The 24,792-nt window shown below is 54.1% G+C and overlaps 1 pseudogene across 1 annotated transcript in view; it reads left to right on the forward strand.

Annotated features, from left to right (window-relative positions):
- LOC309675612 (electroneutral sodium bicarbonate exchanger 1-like) overlaps nucleotides 1-24,792 on the forward strand; it is a 215,274-nt pseudogene that overhangs the window by 11,825 nt on the left and 178,657 nt on the right. The window contains exons 2-5 of the transcript in view: nucleotides 21,785-21,866; nucleotides 22,576-22,664; nucleotides 23,457-23,610; nucleotides 24,560-24,748. The product of the transcript in view is annotated as an electroneutral sodium bicarbonate exchanger 1-like (transcript). The remainder of the gene's footprint in view (nucleotides 1-21,784; nucleotides 21,867-22,575; nucleotides 22,665-23,456; nucleotides 23,611-24,559; nucleotides 24,749-24,792) is intronic.

Here is a 24,792-nt window from a genome sequence, read left to right on the forward strand (position 1 = left end):
CCCTTTAGTTGGACTAACAGAGGCAGAGAGAGAGAGAGAGGTTTTATTATTCTTTTTTTTTTTTTTTAATTTTTTATTTCCTAAAAGCCACCCGGTTTTCATCCCAGGCATGGCCAGAGGAGCTCGCCCAGCATTGAGGGGGGGAGGTTGGGCTGCAGCGCACAGCACAGCGGCTCATCAGTTTTTAGAATTAATGTAACGATAACGAAACAAATGGTGATTTTTAAGTTTTGTAAGGACTTTATTTTATTTATTTATTTATTTCATTTCAGAGGGGGTGGGGGCGGGAGGGGGATGTTTGTTTTTTAGCACAAGCCGGCTTTTCTAGAGGTTAAAGGAAAGGCTGTGCTCGGCCGTAAACGCTTTGCGGAAAGATCCCAGTTGCAAGGAGAGAAGGGGGGAAAGAGGGGCAGGGGGGGAAAAACAGATTTCCAAGAGGTTGTCAGCCCAGGGCTGGGGGAAAAAAAACCCCAACACTAGCAAAAATATTAATTTTTTTTTTAGTTTCAAAAGTAACACACACACAACCCACAACCCCCGATGACACACACACATCCACACACAAAAACTACCTCAGGCTTTCATACCTCAGCACATTGTGCTTCTGTTCCTTTTAGAGATTTTTTGTGCCTTACAAAACTGATAGCTGGAGCATTATTTTTGTTTATTTTCTTAATAAAAAAAAAAAAAGACTTGGAAAACACGCTCTCTACTGAGTGCGAGGCGGGAGAAGGAAAGCAATCCCACGGGTGCCAGAGCTCTTCCATAGTCTCCTTCTGCTGGCTGAGAGCCAGGGGCCGTTCCTTCGGAGAAAGCTTGAGAGATGCTTAAAGAGAGAAAAAGAAAAAAACCAAAAGAAAAAAATGGGGGGAGAAAAAAAAAGAGGGGAAAGAAGAACAAAGAGAAAAAGAGATCAAAGGGGGGGAAGAAAAAAGGGGGAAAAAAAGGGAAAAGGAAAAAAGGGGGGGGGAAGAGAAAAAAAAAGGAAAAGGAAACAAAAACCGCAAATATATAAAAAAAGAAAGGTAGAAAGGAAAAAAAAAACAACCAAACCAAGCAAGGAAAGGGGTGAAAGCCCTCGGGCAAGACGAGGGACGAGAGCCGGGGGTGAGGTGGCGGTGCCAGCGCCGGTCCCGGGGGCTGTGACACCACACTGCAAAGTGTTCTGTGAAAAAACCAACCAAAACCCACCCAACGACAACATCAAAAACCAAACTCACAAGAGCCTGAGCTTGCTCTCCGTTGCTCTCGTTCCAGTGTCTTCAAGGGGTCACAGCCGAGCTGAGATTGGGGGGTGGTGGTGGTGGGAGTTTGCCCCATGGCTGTGATGGGGGGAGAAGGGGTGGGTGGGAGTGGGGGGTGTCGTGTGGGGTTTTTTTGGGGTGGTGGTGGTTTTTTTGAGGTGGTGGTGTTTTTTTTGCCAGGTGTCGCTTTACCCAGTGGCTCGGGGAGTGTGACGAAACGGGAAAAAGGGCTTCACTGAGAGGTTCAAATTAATAATTTCTTTGGACTTCGCTCACGGGCCCAATACGTCACTATTGCAAGTTCTGTGTGCGCGATGGCGATTACACTATTGCGGTTTAGAAGCAATTAGCGGGATCCACTATTGCGAGCTACAAATGCCCCCGACAAGTAGCAACACAAACCACAAGGGCGCTAGATATTAATGCCTTAGAAGAGTGCACCAGTCACAAACTCAATCGCATGCCCTATACCGTACGGATGTTTCTTAGTCACTTACCCTCTCTCTCTCAGGTGAGGTCGCTCCATCCCTGGGAAGTTACCCTGTACAGCGTCCTGGATGGGGGGGACGGATCTCCTAGGGGCCAGCTGTATCCTTGGAGGATTCCCCATTTGTCTCCCCAGACCCTGCGGTTTATATTTCCTGACTCGGTGAGGGTGCAGGATTATGCCCGAGTGGATTACACTGTCTGGGATATTTCCCTCTGGTGGTGCCATAGCGAAGTCTCTGTTGCCAATTTGTGATGTCCGGCGCTCAACGTCACGGGCAGAGTGGTGGGATGGGACTCGGGGCATTTTGTTTGTTAAGGGCCATTTGGTTTTGGTTGTTCTGTGCCATCTGGAGATAAGCCCGGGCTGAGCTGTTTTGCAGCTCCCCTCAAGTTCTCTCTGCACAGCCAAGGCACGGCGGGGATGGAGCTGAGTGGGATGGCAGCTCCCTGCCTCTCACCTCTGGTGCTCTGAAACCGGCTTGGCTGGCTGCTCCCACACAGTGTGTTACTGGCTTGCCCAGCAGGTAAAGAACCCAGATTTGGGACACCACTGGGGTGTCCGTAAGGGGTCCTGGGGGGGACTCTTGCAGGCCAGAGGGAGTCTGGGGCAGTTTTTCAAGGATCTGGGGGTCCCCTCTGGTGCCTCTGGGGAGGGTTTTGTGGCTGGAGAGGGCCGAGCTGGTTTCAAGAGGTGCTTCCTCCCTTTCTCCAGCCCAACCAGCTCCCCCAACACCATCACCCCCCCAGGTTGGTGGGTGCCCGCAGTGCCAGCCTGTCCCACTGGGTCGGGCACTGAGGGGGGCACAGCCCCAGCCGCGGGATGGGAGGAGGACTCCGTCCCCTCCCTCAGCAGCTTCTCGGCTAGCGGATGAAGGATGGGAGCTCAAGTCGACACAGGAGAAGCAGGGAGTGTGGGGGAGACCCCCAGATCCTGCCCCAGACCCTCAGCCTGTGCCCTGCCCTGCCTGCGCTGGGCAGCCCTGCCCGCCTGCTGAGGAGGGGGTGCTGCCCGCGGGCCCCGATAGAGGAGACAGGGTATAGCGGGCTCTCTTCTCTCTCCTCCTCTGCAGGGCAACCGAGGAGGCAGCACCCACTGGGCTCCCTGCCAACCATATACCATCGAAGCAGTGATGCCTCTCTCTACCCCCTGCCCCCCCGCCAAAGCCCCCAGGTCCCCCTGCCCTCCTCTGCCACCTATAGGTCCTATCAGTGGGGACAGCTCCTTCTGGTCCAGGCACCCCCCGGGCTCCTGGGCCCCCTGAGGGCCACCCCAAGAGCCCCTGCAGCCTGTGCTCGCTGGCCAACTCGGAGGACTGCAGCAGCCTGTTGAGGAGCAGCTCCTCTCCCCAGAGATCCCTCTACCACTTCCTGGAGCCCTGGCCCAGTGCAGCAACAGAGCCAGTGGTGCTCACACACTCAGGACACACCCGCTCTCCCATGGCTGCTGGTGGGGCAGTGGGGAAACTGGGGCTGGTCCTCAGCCAGGAGCCTCCACAGGAGCTGCCAGCAGGGACCGAGAAAGAGTGGGTTCCCAGGCAGGGAACGGAACTGAGCGTGGAAGCATACGCTGTGGAGCTCTGAGCTGCTGCGTGGTGCCAGGTCTATCCAACGTCAGGCAGTATGTTCCCAGCAGACGTCACCGCTAACAACTCTTCCGAGGAAGTGGGGCCGTTTCTGTAGTCGTAGCCTGCCTGGAGAAAGAGCCCCACGGAGCCAATAGTCTGCTGAGCAGCAAGGGAGCAGAGTCGCTGACTCTCAACCAAGGACTGAAATACAGCAACTCACTCTATTGCCTTCCCCCTTCGCCCGCTGCCTCCCACAGTCAACAGGGAGCTCCAAGTGAGGGGACCCCTCCCCCACTCCCCCAAATCTGCCCAACATCCCCAAAGCTCCCCAAAGACACGGGACTCCTCCCACACATCTCCACTCCCCACACCGACAACCCTGCCTCCCCCCCAAAGCTCCAAAAAGCAGCAGTCCTTAGGGCAGACTCCTTAAGCTGACTCCACAGCTACGGCTCCCCGTCGGCTCTGGGGGAGATAACGGGGGCCCGGGGCTCTCCGTGGGCTTTAAGGGGGTCCCAGGGCTGCCCACGGGCTCCCAGCAATGCCCGTGCCCAACACCCACCCCCGCTTCAGGGGGCCCAGCGCTGACACCCCCCACCCCATCTCGGGGGTACCTGGGGGGACTCGGCCGTGGGCTGGAGGTGGGCGAAGGGGGCACGGCCGGGCTGACCGGCCGGGGGGAGCTGAGAGCGGAGCCCAGAGCGGAGCCAAGCGCCCGGCCAGGCCGGCCCCGGGCACCCTGCGCTGCGGCCGGGGCTGCCGCCACCTGCGGGGAGCGAGCGGGGGGTGAGGGGGGGCAGCGGGGGACGGGGGGCCTGAATCGGCCCTGTTCCCTCCGGGGACCCCCCAGTCAGCTCTGCCCCCCCCAAACAGGCCCAGCCCACCCCCCGAGCCCCCCAGCCCGGTCCCGCCACCCCACAAATCCCCCGAACTGGCCCTGGACACCTCCGCTCCTGCCGCTGCCGCTGCCTCCGCCGCTGCCTCCGCCGCCGCCCCGCCCCGCCCCGCCCCGCCCGCGCACGCGCACGCGCACGCTCCCGCTCCCGCTCCCGCTCCCGCTCCCGCCCCCGCTCCCGCCCCCGCCCCCGCTCCCGCCCCCGCTCCCGCCCCCCTCGGCCCCGGTCCGACCGGGTACCGTCTCGCCCGGTACCGACCACCCCAGCTCCCGACCGCCGACGCACACCGGAAGTGCTCCCCTTCGCGTCCGTCCACCCGCGCATGCGCCGAAGGGCAAACCCGGGCCACGCCCCCCAGCACCGCCCCCGCCCTCATCACCGCACCACCGCTTCTTTCCGCCTCGGGCAGTGCGAGGCCGAAACCAGCCCAGCGCTTCCCCAAATGCGCCGGGACCCCCCGAAACCAGCCCAGCCTTCCCCAAAATGAGCCGGACAGCCGTCTGCAGAACTCCGCCAGCCCCCCCGACGGACATCACGGGGATGGGGGGAAAGAAAACAACCAGAAAGGTACTGAAAATAACGTGGAGACAGTGCTTAGAGATCCTTCTGAGAGGCAAAACCCGGGCTTTATCCTCATTTTTGAACACGGGGTTTCGCAGTGCTTCGCGGGCAGTGGTTATCCAGGGGCATCAGCTATCCCGGGAAGCGAACGTTCCCATCCCGTGTGGCAAAAATCCACTCGCATGAATAACTCAGACAAAACCAGCCCACAAAAGGACAAGAGGCACCTTTGGTCACCCTTTGCTTGAAGCTTCGCTAAAACTGTATACTCAGATTGGCCCTGTCCTGCAGTTTCTTTCCCAGAGTTTTGCCCCAAACCCACGCTTCAAGCCCCGGTCCCCAAGCCCTCCCTCAGGGCCCACCACCTTTCCCCAGCCCGGCCTGTCCTTAAAGCTTTTCTTTCCACACACAGCCCTTTCCACTCACCTCTCTCCGGGGCCTCCTCTCTCACAGGCACCTCACAGCCCTGCAAACCTCCCTCTCCCGAAAACCCATTTCCCCCCTCGCTCCCCCCTCACGCAACACCTCTTCCCCTCACACACTCGCTCCCACCCCCCCCACCATCCTCTCTCCTCTCCTCCCCTCCCCCTCCCCCTCCCCCCCTCCCCCATCTTTCGCCCCCCCTTCCCCTCTCCTCCCATTCAAAATGGCCCTTCCCTCCCCCTCTCGCATTTTCCTGCCTCAGCCCCCGCCCCCCACTCAGGTGACACCGCACACGGCCGCTATGAGGCGCGGCGGGGAGGGCCGGGGCTGTGAGAGGCGATGGCGGTGAGGGAATTTTTTTCCTCTTCTTTTCATCTCCTCAGGCTTCGGGCAGCCCCGCGTAGGCGGCTGGAGATCCCCCCCTCCCCTTCCAGGAGTGGCCCCGGCCCTGGGGCGGCCCCCGCCTCCCTCCTCCCCACAGGCTCTCCTCAGGGAGAGCCCTCAGATCTGTCCCCCGGGCGGCCCCACAGCTTCCTGTGTGTCCGGGAATGGGGTTTCCCTCAGGGAGAGCCCCCAAATCCATCTCTGTCATTGCCCTACAGCCTCCTGCATGGCTGGGAGCAGTGATTCCCTCAGGGATAGATCCCCCCTCATCCCCAAACCTATCCCCAGGGTGGTCCCACAGCCTTCTGCATGGCTGGGAGCAGTGTTTCCCTCAGGGAGAGCCCCCAAATCCATCCCCAGGGTGGTCCCACAGCCGCCTGTGTGGCCAGGAACGGCGTTTCCCCCATGGATGGAGCCCTCTCCTTCCCCCTACCCCACTCCTGGGCAGCCTTTTCCTCCCTCCCACCTTCTCCCCACAGCTCTTCCAGGGCTGGGAAAACACTCCTGCCCTTTCTCTTCCTGCGGGTTTTGAGTAGAGCCCCCTGTCTTCCCAGCCCACACGTGGGGTCTGGGCAGCTCCACGCCTTGTGTTTGAAGCGGGAATTGGGATATTTCAGTTTTCTTCTGCGATCAGGCATGGTTGTGAAAGGGCCAGTTGTAGTGGTTAGGCTTTGGTGGGTGAGTAACAGCAAATCTTATTGAACTTTTCCTTTTTTTCAGATTTTGTGTAGGGGGCTCGTTGTCCTCACGCCCGCGAGTTCTGCTCCAGGTCAAGCGAAGCCCCATGGAACTGGCCCTAAGGGCGGCGGCGGCCATGGACCAGCGCCCCTTCGGCGTCGAGAACGTGGTTTATTTTGAGGTGAATCTCCCTGTTTTTCTTGAAAAGCGGGGGGCTGGTTTGTAGCGAGGCTTAAAACCCCGGGTTGTGCCTGAGTGTGGGGCTGATTTCAACCTCAGGGGCTGCGACTCCGTCCTCAGGGGCTCCGACTCACAGCCCTGGCAGCACCGTCAGCGCGCCAGGCTTGGCATTCTCTTGTATTTTGAAGGGTTTCTTACGGATCGGCAGCAGCCGGGGACATTTAGCAGCTGTGTATTGGTGGTGGAATCCGTGTGGTGAAAAGATCTTTGGGGTAAAGAGGTGAATAGGTGGTTTGTTTTTTTTTTCACCTCGAGAATGTTTCTTGTTGCCTTGTACCTGTAAAAAGATGTTCAAATCGTTAAGGTGTTCAAATCATTTCATAAAATTACCCCCTAGACAGGAATATGTTTTGTGGTTGGTTTGGGTTTTTTTATAAGAGTCCTTTCAGCCTGCTCTCCAGGTGGAAATGGGCAATGCAAAGGCATTACAATGATAGATTTGCTAAATATGTTGCCGAGGTCTATATTAGTGGCTTTTCCTGAAGCGGGGAAAAGACGTCCTGTTTAATTCTTGTTTGCATTTCAAATTCTCTGTGAAATGGATTAAGCAGAGAGGGCTTCTTTTTGTGGGTCTGCCCTTGGGAGGAGAGCGCCTTTAGGAAAAGGCTTTTCTGGAGGGGACAGAGAACTTAATTGCTGATGGCTCTAAAAGCGCGCCCTGTTTGGGTGCTTTGAATTTTCCAGTGTGGGAAAAGCTGCAGAAGTGTGTATTTCTGTCCAGCTGCAGAGAAATGGGTAATACTGAGCCCTACAATAGCTTGGTTGGTTTTTTTTCCCCTGTGTGATGACTGGTGTGGAGGGAGTTTGTACCAAAGAGTCAACTTCTGATTGTGGGCAGCCCCTGTTTTAGGAAGTGTTGCACAGATTGCTTATCGATGCAACTGCTGCCGCGACTCCCGCACTCCCTGCTGCTGTCAAGCTTTTATTACTTGTTCTGAAAAGCTCTCGAAATACGTGCTGAGCTGCGCGGCTCCCCCGAGCCAGGTGGCCATGGCCACTGCCTCCTCGGCTCCTGTTGGCCATGGCTGACTATTTTCAGCAGGATTCGAGTATGTCTGTGTGCTCCTCCTTCCCTTTTAGCCATCTGTTATTTGAGTTTGGGACTCGGAGGCCTTACTGTCTTCCTGCACTCTGTTTTTTATCACTGTTGACAGTTCTGGATTCACCAATAACAGTACTCAGCGCTTACATCTGGAACGCCCTGAAAACAATGAACTCATTAATCCAGGGCCAAAGGTTTAGAAATAAATGGAACAAGGTCAAGCCTTGGGATCTTTAGTAACGTGATTCGGAGCCTCTCACCTGGCTTCTTGGTGGAGCTGGCACAGAGGTCGGTGATAATCCAAAACTGCAGAGCGAGCTGGGTGCCCGTGGAAGGGGAACTGCACTCTCAAGTGGAAATACTTGGGGTCTCGTTGCCTGTGGGAGGGAAAGGGACGTCAAGAGTCAACCTAAAGGAACTTCTCACCTTCAGAGGTCGCACTCTGGAGGTGACGGTTAATTGAGGGGAGTCGTGGAAGCGTGCCTTACTGAGCAACATGCTGCTGCCGGCCCGAGACTAAATGTCTCCAAAGTTTGGGGTTGGTTTAAGTGCTCTTTGGTTATTAGCTGGATGTCACTCTTACAAGCACCTCTTGCCCTGTCTGGAGGGGTTTGCTGCTGCCTCCTTTATTTTTCTTTTTTTAAAGGCAGAATGCCTATTTTAAAGCTTTCCTTGCAGGCAGAATGACATCTGCTTTTGAGGATTGTTTCTTTCCCTGCAGGGTGGGAAAATTCTATAGCCTGGCTAAGGCCGCAGAGGAAGAAAACTTGTCAGTTTCCTAGAGCAAACTGCAGTTTGGAGAGGGGGGTGGTTTGCCAGAGCGCCTTTTAGCACCTCGTCGGGCGCATTTCTTTTCCCTGGGGGGGGCTGAGGTTTAACATCGCCTTTTCATTTGCCTAGCTTTTGGTTGTATGAATTAATGGGTGTTTCAATGGGAACCACAAGACCTAATTTCTCAGTCGCCATCTTAAAAACTGTGCAGGGACGGAAGTGGGACAGGGAGGTGACCGGAGTGAAACGCTGAAGGCTGTTAAGGCTGGAATAAGGAATGGCAGGGCTTGTTCTGGTCACCCAATATGACAATAAAAGGCCACAAGTTCCTCGTGGAGGTAAAGAACCGACAATCTGGGAGGGCGTTCAGGGATTTGCCTCATCGAAGGGTTTCCAGGGGAATACGGGGGTCACTCTCCATCTCATTCCTGGTGAGCTGCCTGCCTGTTAAGACCGTTACTGCATTATAACCACAGAGACAGGCCCTGAGTTTAGGTTTGGGAAGCCATTAGCTAATTTTGTGGTTAACGCTTTTTTCTTTTAGAGTGAGTCTGTGACTCGGTTCTCTCTGCTGAAGATGAGACACGTCCTTCCCTCTGCTTTGGCAATGGCCGCTTTCCTTGGGCACAGGGACCGCACACCCCTCTGGTCCTTTCTCTGTAAGTAAATTGTGGCTGTGCCGCCTTCCTGCCCGGCCTGGGGAGCTTGTCCTTTACTGAATGAGAAAGCAAGTTTTTCCCTGGAAGGAAAAAAAGAGATTTAAAAATCTCTGTCCTTCTGTGCAGCACTGCCATCCCAATGCAGCCTCGGGAGAGGCACCTTTCCTCCAGCGCTGGAACCATGGCAGGGAAGGGACCTGCTATATCGTTAGATGGATGAATTTTATCGTTCTTTGGGAAGAAATGAATATGGTGACCATCCTTACGTGGTCCAGCCGGCCTTGGTGGTCAGCCCCTTCCTCCCTTTCCCTGTGGGAAGGCTCCGAGGATCTCCTGGGCTATAGGAACAGGCAGGCAGTAAGGATGCTGTGCTGGGAAGCTTTGACTGCCTTTGCTATCTTCCTCCTGTGAATGGAGAGACGGATCCTCAGCACTTTGGAGCTCACCTTCCCCAAACGCTGAGTTTGCCATTTGTTATCCACAAATGATGCGATTTTCTGTGCAGGAAACAGGATTTTTCAGAAATTCCAGCACGGTATGGGAAGAAAACGCTCCTGGAACTTTTAATGCAGGTCATTCCTTTTTGGTGTCGCAATTAAAAAGTGACGTCTGTAACTTTGAAACAAATATTTGTACATATTTGTCAATGGGTGCAATTCACGTAGTCGCTGGAAGGAGAAGGGATCTTAACCACCTCTCTTATTTCAGGCTGTATCCTGATAACGCCAGGGATTGATGTCCCGCTGGGGATTTTTCTCCAGTTCCCATCTTTTGCGGCTAATTGAGCGGCAGAGATTTCCCAGCTAGACAGGCAGTGAGCTCTACGGAGGGAATGCGAGTGCAGATCTAACGTTGACTGTGATTAAACTATATTGTTAAAAGACTCCTGCCTTGCAAAGAAAGTCTGGAAAAGTGAAAAAGGATGTGCCTTTCTCCTTTGGGATTGCTTTTGTGTCAGAGGGGATGGAAACAGCCCACCGGGCTTTTGCTCCGCTCCTGGCTTTGGCTTGGAAAAAGCCCGAAACGGCTCAATCCCTGTGGGGCCGACTGTGACCCAGGTGAGGGGCAGCTGTGCCAGGAGATCCGGAGGGTCCATCTCCACACCTTCCGTGTCCAGTGAGAGATTTCCCCGAAAAGAGGGAAGTTCTGGGAGAATGGGGAGTGGTGCAATGATGAGGGTGGCGAGGAAGGCTAAAGGATGGTCTTGATGATTTTTACCGTGAGCGGGTTTTTTCATATATCTTTTGGGCAGAATGGCCGGGGACTTTGTGTTTAGGCCGATGAAGGTCAACTCTAAAATCCGCATTGGGCCATGAGTTCCAGCCCAGCGGTCAGAATAACTGCAAACCCTGGGGAAAGGGGGCTGAGGGGCAGGTGCGTGGTTGGTTCGGCGCTGGGGCTCTGCCAGCCGTCGCTGTTGCCGTTGACCTTCTCCCTGTGGATCGGCCACTTCTCCCACTGCCCCACAGCACTGCGGAGGGTCATGGAGGGTTATTTTTGGCTGGAGTATACCCCTGTGCTGGCCAGAAATGGCCAGAGCTAGCCCAGGCTGGGCTTGCCACTCAGGCTGACCTCATGATGCCGGTTGCCGGCCTCCCGCCTTCTACACAACATTCCGACGGTGGTCTTGGCCCACCGTTGCAGCTCTTCTGCTGCTGGCTGTCGGTCTCAGAGTGAACTTTGCGAGTTTGCTCAGGCTTTTGAGGAAGGAAGCGGCAATTTTCTTGCCCGATGGGGCGCAAAAGGGCTCACGTGGTGGAACGGTAATGCTGTTGGTGGCGAGAAGGGGCTGTGGGAGTTGTCAGAGGGCAGTTGGTGATGCTGTGCTGGGAAATAACTGCCATACCTGACATGTCCCCTCCTTCGAAGCGGGTGCGTGCTATCGTGCTGTTCCCAGCTCTGCTTTCTCACCTCCTCTGCCTTAACAATTTCAGTCATGTCAACATTGGCAGCGACTTTCAGGCCGAGATCCCAGACCTGCAGGACAGATCCCGGTTGGAAGAGGAGGAGGAGGGAGCGTCGCTAGTGTGGAAGCCCTGGGGAGACATCGCAACGAACCTGGAAACAAAGGACAGAGGTTTCTCTTAACGCTTTTCTTGTCAGTTCCCCCCCGAGATACTAAGGGTCGAAAACTGCACGTTTTCACAGCAGCTGTTTGTCCGCTGGGACCCTCTCCCTCCTTTCCTTGACTGCCTTCGTGGCTGGTAGCACCCGAGGGTGCTCAGATCTGATGGGACAGTGAACAGATAACTGGTGGCACTCTCAGTCGCGTCCTCTGGGAGAGACGGTCAGAGGTGTTTGTAGCTGTCCCACCTCAACTGCAGCGACCTCGGGAGAGGGGAGATCTGTCTCTGGAGCTTCTGGTCCCAAAGCTGCTCTGAAGGGAGAGAGAGCGATAGTGGATAACCTGCCTTTTTTGCAGTGGCTTTTCTGGGTCTCCAGTCTGTCTGCTCTGTTTGCCCTCGGCCTTGTATCGTACCTTTTCCTCTTTCTTGATGGGAACTGACTTTCTGTTGGTTTTTGTTGCATTTCTAGTGACAAATCTGCTCAATTTCGCCTGCTCCAATGTGGTGCCGGGGGGAAGAGGCAACCTGGAGCACGCCTTGCACTGCCTGCATGAAGCCCTGGTAAGAAGCAGCTATTTTCGAATTCCTGCTGGAGTAGGACAGACTTAATTACTGGGGTGAGCTGGGAGTCGCTCCTGAGTTTTCTGTTCCGCAGGCTCAAATCCCTTTGCTAAAGGGGCAGAGTTCTTGCGTGCTGCCTGTTGGCCGCCGTCTGCATTAAGGTCTTGTGGGATGACAGACCCTGTGTATCAATAAGAGCTTGTTCTGTCTCTTGTCAATTCTGACAATTTGGAGAATAGAAGTCCTCCTACTCCTGCAGGCAGCTCTGCCTGCAGCAGGGACGAGCCCAGAAGGACTCCAGCAGCAAGCAGTGGCCGTTGGGGTGCCACAGCTTGGTCCCTGGAGATCTGCGCGGGTTCTGGTTTCTTAAAACACATCAGTGTGGATTGAGGAAATATTCCCATCGACTGCCGTGGGCGGAGGTGACCCCGACGCGCTGTTGCTGAGCATCGACTGAGCACCGTCTTCCTACAGTGGGCTGAAGAGTTGAGGTCCCTCCTGAGGGGGAATCTAAGTCTTGTTCTCTGAACTCCTGCAGGAGGGTCTGGAGATGTTGCAGTCTGGGGCACCTCAGCGACCTGAATCCCATCCCCTGGCTGATTATCATTACGCAGGTAAAGTGGAAGCAGAGCTTGTTGCTTCTCCAGGAATGCGAGCGGGTACTGCCGTTCCCTTTGTTCTGATTGAAAGAAGTGATTTTTAAAAACGTGCGAGCAACGGTTCATGTTCTTCGGGGCAGGGAAAATAGTTGTTTTAATCTGTTCCGGGGGTCTTTTGGCATGGGGAGTGCCTTGTCCCTGTGTTCCAGCCCATTGCTGTCCTGTACAGTGATGCCCCACGCTGCTGTACGCTCCTCCTTTTGCATGCCGGCTTCACGGCAGCTCTGCTGGCAGCCATAACTGCTCGTGCTAACGAACTCCCTGCGGCATTGGCTAATCACTTTCCACAGGAGGAGAGATGTGGATGTGTGATGAATAACTTGTGCGGATTTCAGGTAGGCTGCGAGTGGTCTAATCATTTGCACGTGGCTGTTTCTTCCCAGGCTCAGACACTTGGACGCCCCTGGAGGAGCAGTTGTTTAAAGAGGCTTTTTATGTGCATAAGAAGAATTTCCACCTGATCCAGAAGAAGGTAAAGCCGTTAGACCAAGGCGGGTTGCGGGTTGTTAGTGTGGAGGGGAGTTTTAACCCAGAAAAGTCATCTTTTGAACGGCGTGTCGGAATCCTGTCCTTGGGATGCAGCTTCATGCTAAAAAGACACCGGTACGAAACATAATTTTCCTAATGTGTAATTACCAAAGAAATTGAATCTCTCCGGTACAAAATATGGGAAATATTAAAAGAATAATGACACATTCCACTGACCATCGGCGTATAACGTACAGTTCTGCCCTCCCAAGGCTTCTTTACGGCCCTTTCAGAAGAAGGGGGCTCGTTTTCGGCCTGATCTCACCTGTTCATTGTGCTGTGGGGACTGCAGACAGAGGGGGGGGACAGACAAAGAGCACTGGATAGATTTGTTGTGGGTCTGTGCCTTCAGTGTTTTCCTGCAGTATTTCCCTCATCGATCGCTTCTGTTTTTTTCCTGACAGATTCAGACGAAGACCGTGGCCCAGTGTGTGGAATATTACTACACCTGGAAAAAACACGTCAGGTTTGGCGCCACCCGACCAGGACAGACAGCCAAAAGGCTCCAGCGAGGCACGGATGAGGTGGAGGCGGCTGAAGAGAAGGTAAGAGAACTGCCGGGGGTGGGTGCGAGATGCCCCATGGACGCATTGTCTCGGGCTCTGGGAAACGATCCCCTTCGCATTAAACTTGCTTCTGATTATTTTCGGGGATGTTTCATGACGTCCCAGTGCTCCGTCACAGGAACTGCCGGTGATCCGCCTCTGTGTGGGTCTTGCCAAAATGTTCCTTGCCAGGAAGCAGAAATGTGGCTCACAGAAATACATATTATTTAGGGTTTTTTTTTGATGGCAGCCACTGGGTAAGCATGTCACTTCAGTTCTCTGTAATTCTACTGTTCTGCTGAGGACAGTAGAAATAATATGTTTTTTCTTTCACCATCTGTCTTTGCACCCCATCCTCCCCGTCGAATTTCAGCATTGTTTTGGCTGTTTTAGCGTTTGGAGGAGCTCAGCGGGGCAGGCTGGGGCTGATAGAACGCGTTCCACCCAGCACACAAATAAACCCCTCACTGCCTGGGCCGTTTGGGGATGTTTCCAGCCAGTTTTTCGCTTTAGCTGTCCCCCTTGCTGAGGAGCAGGAGAAATGAGCACAAGCTGTCTGGTTTACAGGCTGGTTGCAGCCCAGAGAAGAGGCGCTGGCTTGGGCCCACCAAGAAGCAGAAGAGCAGCGAAAAGACGCCCCGTGGCACAGGCAGTCCCTCCCGCCATCCCGGGGACGCTCCGCGCGGGGTTGGAGGCGCAGGCGATGCAGCTGGGTTTCCCTGCGGGCAGTGTGGAAGGTGAGCTGCTCGCTTTTTCTTCTTGAAACTCACTGCTTTGGGCTCAAACAGATGGAAACTCTCCGAGATGGCTGGGGGGGAGCAGAACTAAGGGCAGCTGGAGGATTCCCACTGTCCCGCCGCCACCTGCTGCTTTTGTTGGACTTTTAGCTGAAACCGCTGTGTTTTCCTGTGCCTTTGAACGCCTCACGGTCTCTTCCCTGAGGTGTTGGGGCACCTGTCCCATGCCGCACATGGCCACGTGTTGTCACCACCATTTGTTTAATAGCCGCTTTTCCTCTGCGCCTGTTGGAGCAACGAACCTGTCGGGATTGTTCCTGCTCAGTTCCATCCTCCTCCCGTCTCCCCTGCACTCGGGGCTCCTCCGTCTCCCGCTGACTGCAGCCACAACAGTTTCTCTCTCTCTCTTTGAAGGCCCTTTCCTCCCATTACAGGCCTGGGGCGGTTCATCTCCTTGGGCGAGAATCCCAGCGTTTCTCCTTTGTTTGGCTGAGAAAAAGGTTCCACTGAAGTTCCTTCTTGCGGTTTGCGGCCCGAGGTCTCCCGCGCTGCAGTCGCTCGTGCCAAGCGACATTGCTCGTGCCACGCAGAGCCACTCGAGTTTCAGTCCGACCCGATTTTGATCCATCGTGATGTTAATTCTCCTATTTTAATCCCCAATGATCTGCCGTGTTTAACCAACGAGGTCCCACCCAGCCGGGGGTACCGGCAGAGACTGTGTGGCACCACGCAGCAAAACACACAAGAAACTCACAAAATTAGAAATAATGAAACGTCGTCTAACAAATTTTTTTTTCTTAGAAAAGGAGTTAAAAATCCCCGTTTGTTTTTTCCCTTCCAGGGTGTTTGGGACAGTCAACGGGAGGAACGCGCATGTGAAATACCATCGCCCACGGGAGGATCGGAAGGCCCTGGGGACGTCTTCAAAGGGCGGCGAAGCCGGCAGAAGCCCAGAGGGTGACCTCCTCCCGTTGGCAACTGGGCAACTGCCGGTGCAGCCCAGCAACCAGGTCCCTTTCCACCACTAAGAAAACCCCACCCACCATCTCTCGCCTCCAGCAGCGCCTGAGCTCTGCGGAGGGTCCACCACCACGAGGTCACCCCCGCTCCAGAAAGACCCAGAAGATAAGAACAGCAGAGAATAAGGTATTGTATTTAATAGTGTTTCCCCCTTAGGTGATAGTGACGTGTAGATTTTCGGTCTTAGTTAGGCATCTTTTAGCTCTTAGTTTTAGGCTTTAGTGTTGTTCTGATAGGAGTAAGGTTTGTTGTTCTTCTGAGAGGAGTAAGGTTTTTTTTTTATGTGTTCTCCTCAATTTATTAAATTGAGCTGTTGAACGTTCAAGTCCTGGGGCTGCTCTTGCTGGGTTTGAGCCAGAAATAATCGAAGCCGTCAAAACCCGTTCTGTGCGGTTGGTGGTGCGAAGCAAAGGAGAACCTGGGCCTGCGCCACACAGTGCTGTTCCCGGGTTGGTTTTCCCACCGGAGAGCGCAGCGGCACTGCCATGACAAAGCCGGCAGCAGGATTGGGGCGGGTGAAGGCATTGGATGTCTGCGAGGCCTCTTGGTTATTTGCCAGAGTCGGCGTTGGCCTTTCGTGCTGCGCTGTAGCGCCCATCGGTGTTTGTTTGCACAAATAACGCAGCGTTTGGCAGTGACAATGGTGGTTGGGTTAGTTCAGGGAATGACATCTAAAGAAGGGGGCTGGTCTCTGCTGGCGGTGTACCGGGAGGGAGAAAAGGTTTACTTTTCGTTGCCAGGCCACCTGATTTTCATGGCTTTGGTTTTTTGTTTGGTTTTTTTTTTTGTTTGTTTTGTTTTGGTTTTTTTTTTGTGTGGCTGAATATTCCCGCCTGGTTGAAGCAAATCTGTATTTTGGTTCTGTTTTCTCTTTAAAGTATTGATCTTCAGGTCTGGGCCATGGTAAACTTCTTTCCCCGAAGCGCCCGCTTTGCAGAGCGGGTACGAACATTCTCCTTTTGTTTCCCATCACTTGTATTTATAAAAAAACTACCCTAAAAGTCAGAAGAGGCATCGGCGTGTTCACACCTCTTCCCTAAGCCTGCTCCTCACTGCCGGTGCTGCCCAAGCGATGCCAAAAAGGCGGGAGTTTGGGAAAAATACCCGGCACCCTATCTAACTGTGGTGTCCAAAACCCCGCGGGTCGATTTAACCCCCCACTGACCCAGGGAAGGGCTCCACGTGCCAGTTCCTGTTCCAAGTCTTGTTGCTGTTTCACATTGATTCTAAAAAATCAGAATGTGGATGCAAGAACAGAATTTGGACCAGATTCTCCGGCACCAGGACAGTGCACCGATGCTCCAGGGTGCTTTCCCCAGCAGCGAAGGCCTGGTCTGGCAGGAGGGCGGTGGCGGGGATGGCGAGGTACTGCCGGCTCAGCCGCCCCACGGCCGGGAAGCGATGCTCGTTCTTCTTCCACCAGCTGGTGCTGTGCTTGCAGAGGGGCTCCAGGATGTAGTTTTCCAGTTGCTGGTGGATCTCGGGCATGCTCTCCATCGGGTCCTACCCCAGAAGGATGTCGTAGCTACTCTGAGACGGGGCGCTGGCGCATGGGTCCTTGCGAGCAGGCAGCTGGCTGCCGGCATCTGCGCCCGTGGCTTTGGAATCTGAGTTTGGCACCCCAAACTGGGTGGCAGATGGGGACTGGTGGTTGCAAACCCACAACAGTGTGGTTCTCACTGGCTGGTGCAACTCGCTTCTCAGGCTGGGGCTGAGAAACTGCATCTCCTTGAAGTGCGGGTCCAAAACAGAGGCGATAACTGCTGGGCTTTCGAGCACTTTCTCGAATGCAGTTCCCTTCAGTTTGGAAGACGGCAGAACACGGAGAATGGCATTACACGCGATCTCCTCCTTGGTGTATTGATTGGACAGGGAATCAGTCAAAAGAGAAAATATGAAAAATTAATTTGTTTTCTACTTGGATGGCAGAAATCTACGAGAGGCAATAGAAGTCGTATGGTTGAACAAAATCTTGCATGGCTTTGAGTTTGCCCTGAGCTGACAGCTGCAAAGCCTATTGTGAAACCTACTCATTTTTGTGATCGTAGTGATTTTTGTTTGTGTTTTGTTTGGATGTCTTAAGAGTATCGTTATCAAGCAATTATCTCCCCCCCAGCCCCGCCATGCCCACCAGCAGCAACGGGCCGATGGGATCCTCAGCTGTCAGGTGGGGGGCAGCGGCACCAGGGCAGGGAGGGCGATGCCTGGTACCCCCGGGCGGGCCATGCCGACGGTGTGGCTGGAGAATGCTCCATGGCTGCTCACTGCGGCATTTCTCATGGCTGGGGGGAAACACGTTGGGAGCAGGGGGTGGGGGTGAATGGGGGAGGCAAAGCATCTGCAAGGGGCTGTGAGGGCCATGGAAAGGGGAGTGAAGGGCATCTGCAAGGTTGGAGGGGGTAAGGAGGGTGGTAGGTGTCTAAAATAGGGTGCTGGGGGTGTGCAAGGAGGGGGGACAGCAGGCCGCTGAAAGGGGGTGTAAGGCATCAGCAAGGCATCTGCAAGGCAGAGGGGTGGGGGCTCAAAGGGGGAGGCGAGGGGTACCCAAGTTGGGTGCAGGAGGGATGTGAGGAGGGGAGGAAGGCACCTGGGCAATGCCTGTTGGGGGTCTCCCCACCAGACCCCCCCTCCTCCGCATCTCGATGTGACCCCCTGGTGATGCTGTGGCCCTTCAGAGCAGGGGGACAAAGGCCACTGTCCCCACAGAGCCCCATGCCACCCGGTCACCTCAGCTATTGTCCCACCGGGCGCTTGCACGGATGCGCCCGGTGTTGGGGTGCAGGCAGGAGGTGGCTGGGTGGTCCCCCCCTCTTTCTGCATCTCCTTGGCCCGGGGGAGGGCCTGTCCGCCCCCCCGCTGCACCCATGGGACCCAGCTGCAGGAGGTGCTCTCGGGGGCAAACGAGGGGTGGGGAATTAATTAATCTGCCCTGAAATTACAGCTCACGGGAAAGACTGAGAGGAATTTGCGTCTCTGCCAGCAAGGGAAGACGGTCACGTCCTGGTGATGCTCAGCTGTGACCTGCGTGTGTCCCCCCCTCACAGCCCCACTTTGGGGCTCTGGAGATGTGTCCTCTCCCAGGTCCAGTCCCCGTCACAGCCCAAATCCTGGCTCAGGAGCCGGAGGGGTCCCTGCAGGGGATGGTGCTGACCCCCACGATAGCAAAGGAGGGAGCCACAGGACCGGTGGCTTCGTCTGGGTAGGATGGAGATGGAGAGGGGCGAGGAGGGGGGTCTCCTGCTCCACCACTAGAGCAGCTCCCCCAGTTTGGCCCCTCATCCCCTTATAACACTGGGATCAGTGTTATTAATTACACTTTGCGCAAGATTAATTACATCAATCCTCCCTCCTGCTGCTGGTGGCCAGTCCAGCTTGCGAGTGACGGAATGAGGGGGCTGAGATGGGAAGTTTGCCTGCTCGTGCGATGCTTTTGGCCTCCCCTGGCACCGGGAGGACTCAAAGCCGGACCTGAACCTCTGCTTTGTGCTTTTCCTCATCCTCAATTACACCAAAGCTTCCCCAGGGAAAGATTTTTCTTTCTAACTGGAGGAGTTGCACTGAGACAGGTAAACTGAGGCAGGACAGTCAAAAGTCCCTCTCTCTCCTGCTGGGACAAAAAAAACCCTGCAGCAAAATAATAATTTGGAGAAGTTTTCTTGAGAGGGAACAACACTCTCTGCTCCGAAAGTCAAAAGTGAGCTTGCCATCCCCTTTCCCAGCCCAGTTTCGATGATTTGATGTTTTCCAGGCGCCTGGCAGCAGCGGAGAAGGACAAAGAGGGAAGGCGAAGTGTCTGCAAGTGCTGGTACCCATCCTGGGATGGGATAATTTGCTTTCTGGAGGCATCTCTCCATCCTGCTCCATCCCATCCCAAGCCCACACGTCCACAGATCCCATAGACTTATTAAATCCTTAAATCCTCCAGCGATTTCCTCAATGAAATAACCTTTCTGAGTCCATTTGGGTGTCTTAATCGGGAAAAAGAGGGTTTTGAGTGGCACCGTTTCCTTCGGTGGCATCTCTGTGCGAGGTTTGCCGCGATTTCTGCTGCAACAACTGGGGAAGGGCGATGGGATTCTCGGAGCGTCTTGCCACGGACCCGCTTGGCTTCTTTCTCCTGTATTTGCGCCTGAAGCTTTAATACTAAATAATAAAAAAGCAGCAGAGATCTGAGCTTGGATCCCGATGGGATTTTAACGGATTAGACCTCATTGTCACCCTCCTTCGCTGTGTTATTTTACATCCCATGTCACCTTTCAGGGCGAGCCGGGGCTGTCAACCTTTGTGCTGAGCAGCGCCGGGGAGGAAGTTCATGACAGCAAATGAATCTGTAGGCTGGAAATGAGGGATTAGCTCCGCTCGGAACATAAAGTAGGGCTGGAGATAGCTGGCGGAAGCGAGGAGAGTAAAACATGGGGCTTCCCTGGACATTTCCGTACGGCGTAGGACTTGGTCTGGCTAACGAGGGTTTATGGAAGCCGCGAAGGGACGGAGGCTGTGCCGAAGGGAGACGTCCCTGAAACACCCTGATTTGATGCAGGAAATGTTGATGAAGATCAGGGCTGCCCCATAACGGGCATTTCCCCAATGGTTTGTGCCTCACGTGGTCTTTTGGCAGTTTGGGCTTTCAAATACACCCAAACACTGTGTAACACCTTTTGCCCTGCCGAGATGCAGCGTTTCCACCCCTTTTCTCTATTCTGGAGAGTTTTTCCTCAAAACAGAGCAGGTTTCTCCCCATCCGCTAAGTTTTCCAAGCAGAATCAGTATTGGGGTGTATAGCTTTAAATAACTGCCAGGGTCACCCTGAACATTCCGATCCCAGCAACGGTCACTGTTTATGTGCTGGAGATGGTGCAGACTGGGAGTCACTGGGCTGCAGTCGGAGGGTTTGGTCCTCTGATTGATCTGGAGGCTCAGTTATCCCCCAAAACCAGTGACCGACTTGAGGATGAAGCAGGAGGAGCGTCCCAAAATGACACTTCTGGAAGAGTTACAGGTGGGAGGGCTGTGCCGAGGGTCTGCGCATCCCCCAAAAAGGGGGGGAGACTTCCCAAAATCCCAGTGGCATGTCACCAGAGCAGGGAAGGATGCGGGGGGACGATGCTTTGTGCCCTGCCGGGGGCAGGTTTAGCATCGTGGGTGGGAGCACGGAGCCAAAATGGTTTCTGAGAGAGAAGCAGACTTTCCCCATGTTGCTCGGGGGGGATTTGGGGAGCTGTGATGCCCAAATCGCTCCGTTTATTCCCACTCTGACACCCCTGTAACACACTCAAGCTCGCTATTGTATTTAAATTGCGATTTTATTTCAATTGTGATTGTATCTAAGTTGCGATTTAATTTAAACAGTGATTTAATTCAAATTGGGGTTTTATTTCGGTGGCGATTTTACTTAAATTGTGATTTAATTCAAATTGGTGTTTTACTTAAGTAATGATTTTACTAAAATTGCCATTTAAAGCGATTTGATTAAGCCCCTTTTGTCCCGTGCCTTTTCTGAGGATGGGGTTTGGGTTTTTGATTTTTTTTTCCGGTAAATCTGGAGGGGAGTAGACGCATTGCTAAGAAGGGACGGAGGGTGGTGGAGATCGGCGTGGGAGAGAGGACGGGAAAGCCACAGGCGCGTCATAATCCGGCTGCCGGGTGACGCGGGCGAGTGCCGGGAGGTGGCGGGGAGGTCGCAGCAAGTCGGCTTTGAAATTAGTACTCGGGGGCCAGAAAAAACTCATTCCCAGATGGGAACGTTTGTTCCTTTTGCTCATTAAATTAACTGGTGAGCGGGAGGTGTGAGCTTCCCGAGTGTCGCTGCTGCGCGGCAGCAGATGATGCCATTCAGTCGAAGCAGGGATTTGGGGGATAAAAAGCAGATTTCTGGTGTTTTGCTCTTCTCTAAAGAGAAGGGTTTCCTGGAGGCCCTTTCAAAGTTGCAGTTGCGACTCGAGTGTGAGACGTGGTTGGGTTTTTATTTCTTTGAGCGTGGTGATCCCGGTGATGCCCTTCCCCAGCCCAGGGGCAAGGGGAGAAGAGAACGCCTGTAATTCTCCTTCAGCTTTTAAGGCACAGATGCTCTTTGTGCAGCGCTGGCAGTGGTATTTCAGCCAAGGAGGGCATTAGCTGTTAGTCTTTGGCTTTTCTTTTGAGGAGAAAAACGCAGTTTTGTGTGGAAAGCAGGCTTGCAGCAAGAGAAGCCCGAGCCTGGTTGGGCTGAAGTCGAAGCTTCACCCTTGCAGGTTCTTGAGGGCCTTTGGAGGTTGATGGTGGCCATGTCTTGTGGCCAAGTGCCATCTAGTGAGTCCTGCAGGTATCACTTTTGGAGAATGAAACTGGCTGTGCTCAAAAGTGTGGAGTTGGGTTCCCCCACCCCACTCCACCCCCAGTTTGGAAATCCCTTTTTTAATTTTAATTTTTCGAAAGGAACCACAAGAACGAAGCAGGAGGTTTGGTTTTGGTTTGAAACACTCAACTGTCTCCCCTTTTAGTAAATCCTTCCAGACTCACGGTATATACAATACAGGTGACATTACAGGTGGTTTTATTTGGGTATGGGAATAAAAACCTCCAAGTCCGTGTTTTTAGGGCTGTGCCTGGAGGAGGAGACACGCAGAGGTGTGATGCTCTTGGGCTCAGTGGCCGCAGGGATGGGTGATGACTGGGAGGACGTAAGGGAGCTCTCCTCACCTGGTCCCAACTTGTATCTTCTTCTCCTCACTAAACAGAGACACGACGAGGAGGCGGTGATTGACCAGGGAAGAACGAGCACCGCTGTCACTATTCACTATGAGAAGGAGGAGCTGGAAGGTGAGTCGGGAGAGGTGCCACCAGCCCCACGCGTTTTTCCGTCGCGCTAAGTCCCTGCCGCGTCCTGTGCTCAGCGTATGCATCACCTGCAGCGAAACGTGGCGTGCTTCTAAATAAACAAGCACAGTTATTTTCACATTGTTTTAATGTTATGGCTTTTAGACAGAGGGGAAAAAGCCCCCATGGCATCTGCGGTGTGAGCGTTGGCCACAGAGCTGGGTAGTTCCCAGCTTGTTTTCTCAGAGGCTGCTCTTGGCTTGGAGAGGTCAGGAGAATAAGTTGATGGCTGCAGACACAGGGCTGTGATTTTCTTTTTTTTTTGTTCCAGACTTCATTATCACAGGACTGATTGGATCTCCTCTTGTTGCCTTGTGCCATACAAAGATTTTAAAAATAATTACCTTCTGTCGCTGCTTAATGAGCAGGTCTGAGTGTTGTCCAGCTGAAGCTGGAATTTTAGACAAGGGTTGATATTTTCAGGGCACTTTTAGGTGACCCGGAGCCATCGCTTGTTGTTGCTCTGTTGTTGCAAAGTTAGAGTAAAACAGGCTTGGAAAAAAGGATGTCTCTGACATTCAGGGATGCAGTGAAACTAAAATGAAGAGAAGTTGGTGTTTCCTCCTGGGATGGATGCGCTGGTTTAATCGTGGCAGCGGCGTCAACCATCTCCGCAATATCGAGAGTGATGCGAACACTGCTTTTTTTGCAGGCCACCGCACCCTGTCCGTGGGCGTGCGGATGCCGCTGGTGAGGCAAAGCCACCGGCGCCACCGGCACCACCGACCCCACCGCCAGAAGCATCGGAAGAAGGAACGGGAGAAGGACTGTGCCCCAATGGAGCAGGGCTACCACTGTAAGTCCCGCCGCAGTGTTCACGAGCCTTCTCGGGGCTGCGTGGGTGCCGGGGTCCTCTGCAAGCAGGTCTGTGTGGCTGATTTGTGTGGTTTGCTGTTCTTCTGAGGAAAAGTGGCATTATTTGGGAGGCAGTTGAAGGCATAATGGATTGAGGCTGGTCTTCCGTAGAGGGATCCTGCCTTTAAAAATGGAAACGTGGGGAAGGAAAGTGGCCCGTCCTTATGCAGAGGTGCAATAGATGCTTCTCCTTCTCCGTGGCTCTGTGGAAGCCTGGCCAGACCTGGGGGAGAGGGGCTAGCCCAATATTTAGGGCTGAACTGGTGCCGATCGATGGCCACTTTGCGTGTGAGCGTGACGGGTCGAATGCAGGTGTGGTAACGGGATTTATCTTCTGCCCCCAGACACCCCATCCCAGCGGGTGCAGTTCATCCTCAGCACCGAGGAGGACGAGCAGCATGTTCCCCACCACTTGTTCACCGAGCTGGATGAGATCTTCCTGAAGGCGGGTGAAGATGCCGAGTGGAAGGAAACGGCAAGGTAAATCCCTGCCGCCGGCTGCGGTGGCGGCCGTGGGCTCTGCCTTCCACTCTCTGGAACGCGAAGCTTTTGCAGCTGCAGGTGCCGATGTGCGGAGCCTTCTCCTCTTGCTGCCCCGTAGCTGCACCAAAGGGGTTGCAGAGCTGAGGCTGTTTTCTTGCAACGGGGCTGATCGTGCCCAATGTCCGCAGGTGGCTGAAGTTTGAGGAGGACGTGGAAGATGGTGGCGAGCGCTGGAGCAAGCCCTACGTGGCCACGCTGTCCTTGCACAGCCTCTTTGAGCTGCGGAGCTGCATCAGCAACGGGATGGTGCTGCTGGACGTTTGTGCCAACAGCATCGAAGAGATCGCAGGTACTGAGCACGCTGTGTCCCGCCGGGAACGGCTGAGCTCAATTTGCCGCGGTGCCCTTCACTCCCGTATCAAACCCTGCCCCAATGGCACATCCTTTTCCAGAAGTCGCGCGGTGTTTTTAAATCGTGGGTTGCTTTTTGGATGTAGACTGGGTGTACAACAGTCACATCAGCTTTTTCTCCCAGTATGGGAGCCTTTTGAAAGCAATTTGTGGGGTCAGAGAGGCGATTAGAGAATATTCTCTGGCCAGAAAGGAGTGTCAGGGCTTGGCAGGCTGCTCTCAGAAACATGGAGTCTGCGTAAGAGCTGAACCTCCTTAAATAAGCTACTTACTACAAGCTGTTTCCTCCCGTTCTTTGTTTTGTTTTTTTCCTATTGCCTTAACATCCAGGATTTAAGAGCTTTAAAGGCAGAGTTTATATGGCAGGTGACCAAGCAGCATATTTCTGTGGGGAAGATAATTGAAGTTAATTGAAAAAGCGGCTTTGGAGAAATTATCTTTGACTGGCAGGTCTCCATTCAGCCCTTGCAAGAGCTGGAGAAATCGGAGCCGTTATTAGCACGTTTCTCCCTGTGTTTGGCAAATTGCAGTCGATGGGCAAAGGAAACTCTGGGAAAGCCTGTGCTAGAGATTGCTTATAATTTGTTGAAATGTGTCGAGTCTAGAGAGTCTGTCTAGAAACGCCAGATTGGGCAAAAAAATGTCATTATCTAGGATTGGGAATAATTATCTGAGCGGAGTGATGAATAAGCACTTTGATGATGGCTTTTAGCAAAAGAGAATTCTTCCTTTCGCTGCAAAGGCTGAACTGCGTTAAAACGTCTTGCTAAGCAAGGCTGAGCCCGCGTTAGGGTATCCTGCGTGGCGCAGCCTTCGCCGGGGGCTTGAGGGGTCGGGGCTTGGGGACTTTCTGCTCTGACGGCTTCGTTTCCCGTTGCCATCTCCAGATATGATCCTGGGCCAGCAAGAGCAGTCCGCGGGGTTTGATGAGCGCATGCGGGTGAAAGTTCGAGAAGTGCTTTTGAAGAAGCATCACCATCAGAACGAGAAGAAAAGAAACAACCTTCTCCCCATCGTCTGCTCATTTGCTGACATGAGCAAGAAGCAGTTAGACGTCCTTCCCCTCGACAAGCCAGGTGAGGGTTCCTGCAGGGTTTGGTACCCGGTGAGGGTTTCTGCC

This window comes from Vanellus vanellus (genome assembly GCF_965231255.1).
Source record: "Vanellus vanellus genome assembly, chromosome: 9".
In the NCBI taxonomy this organism is placed as follows: domain Eukaryota; kingdom Metazoa; phylum Chordata; class Aves; order Charadriiformes; family Charadriidae; genus Vanellus; species Vanellus vanellus.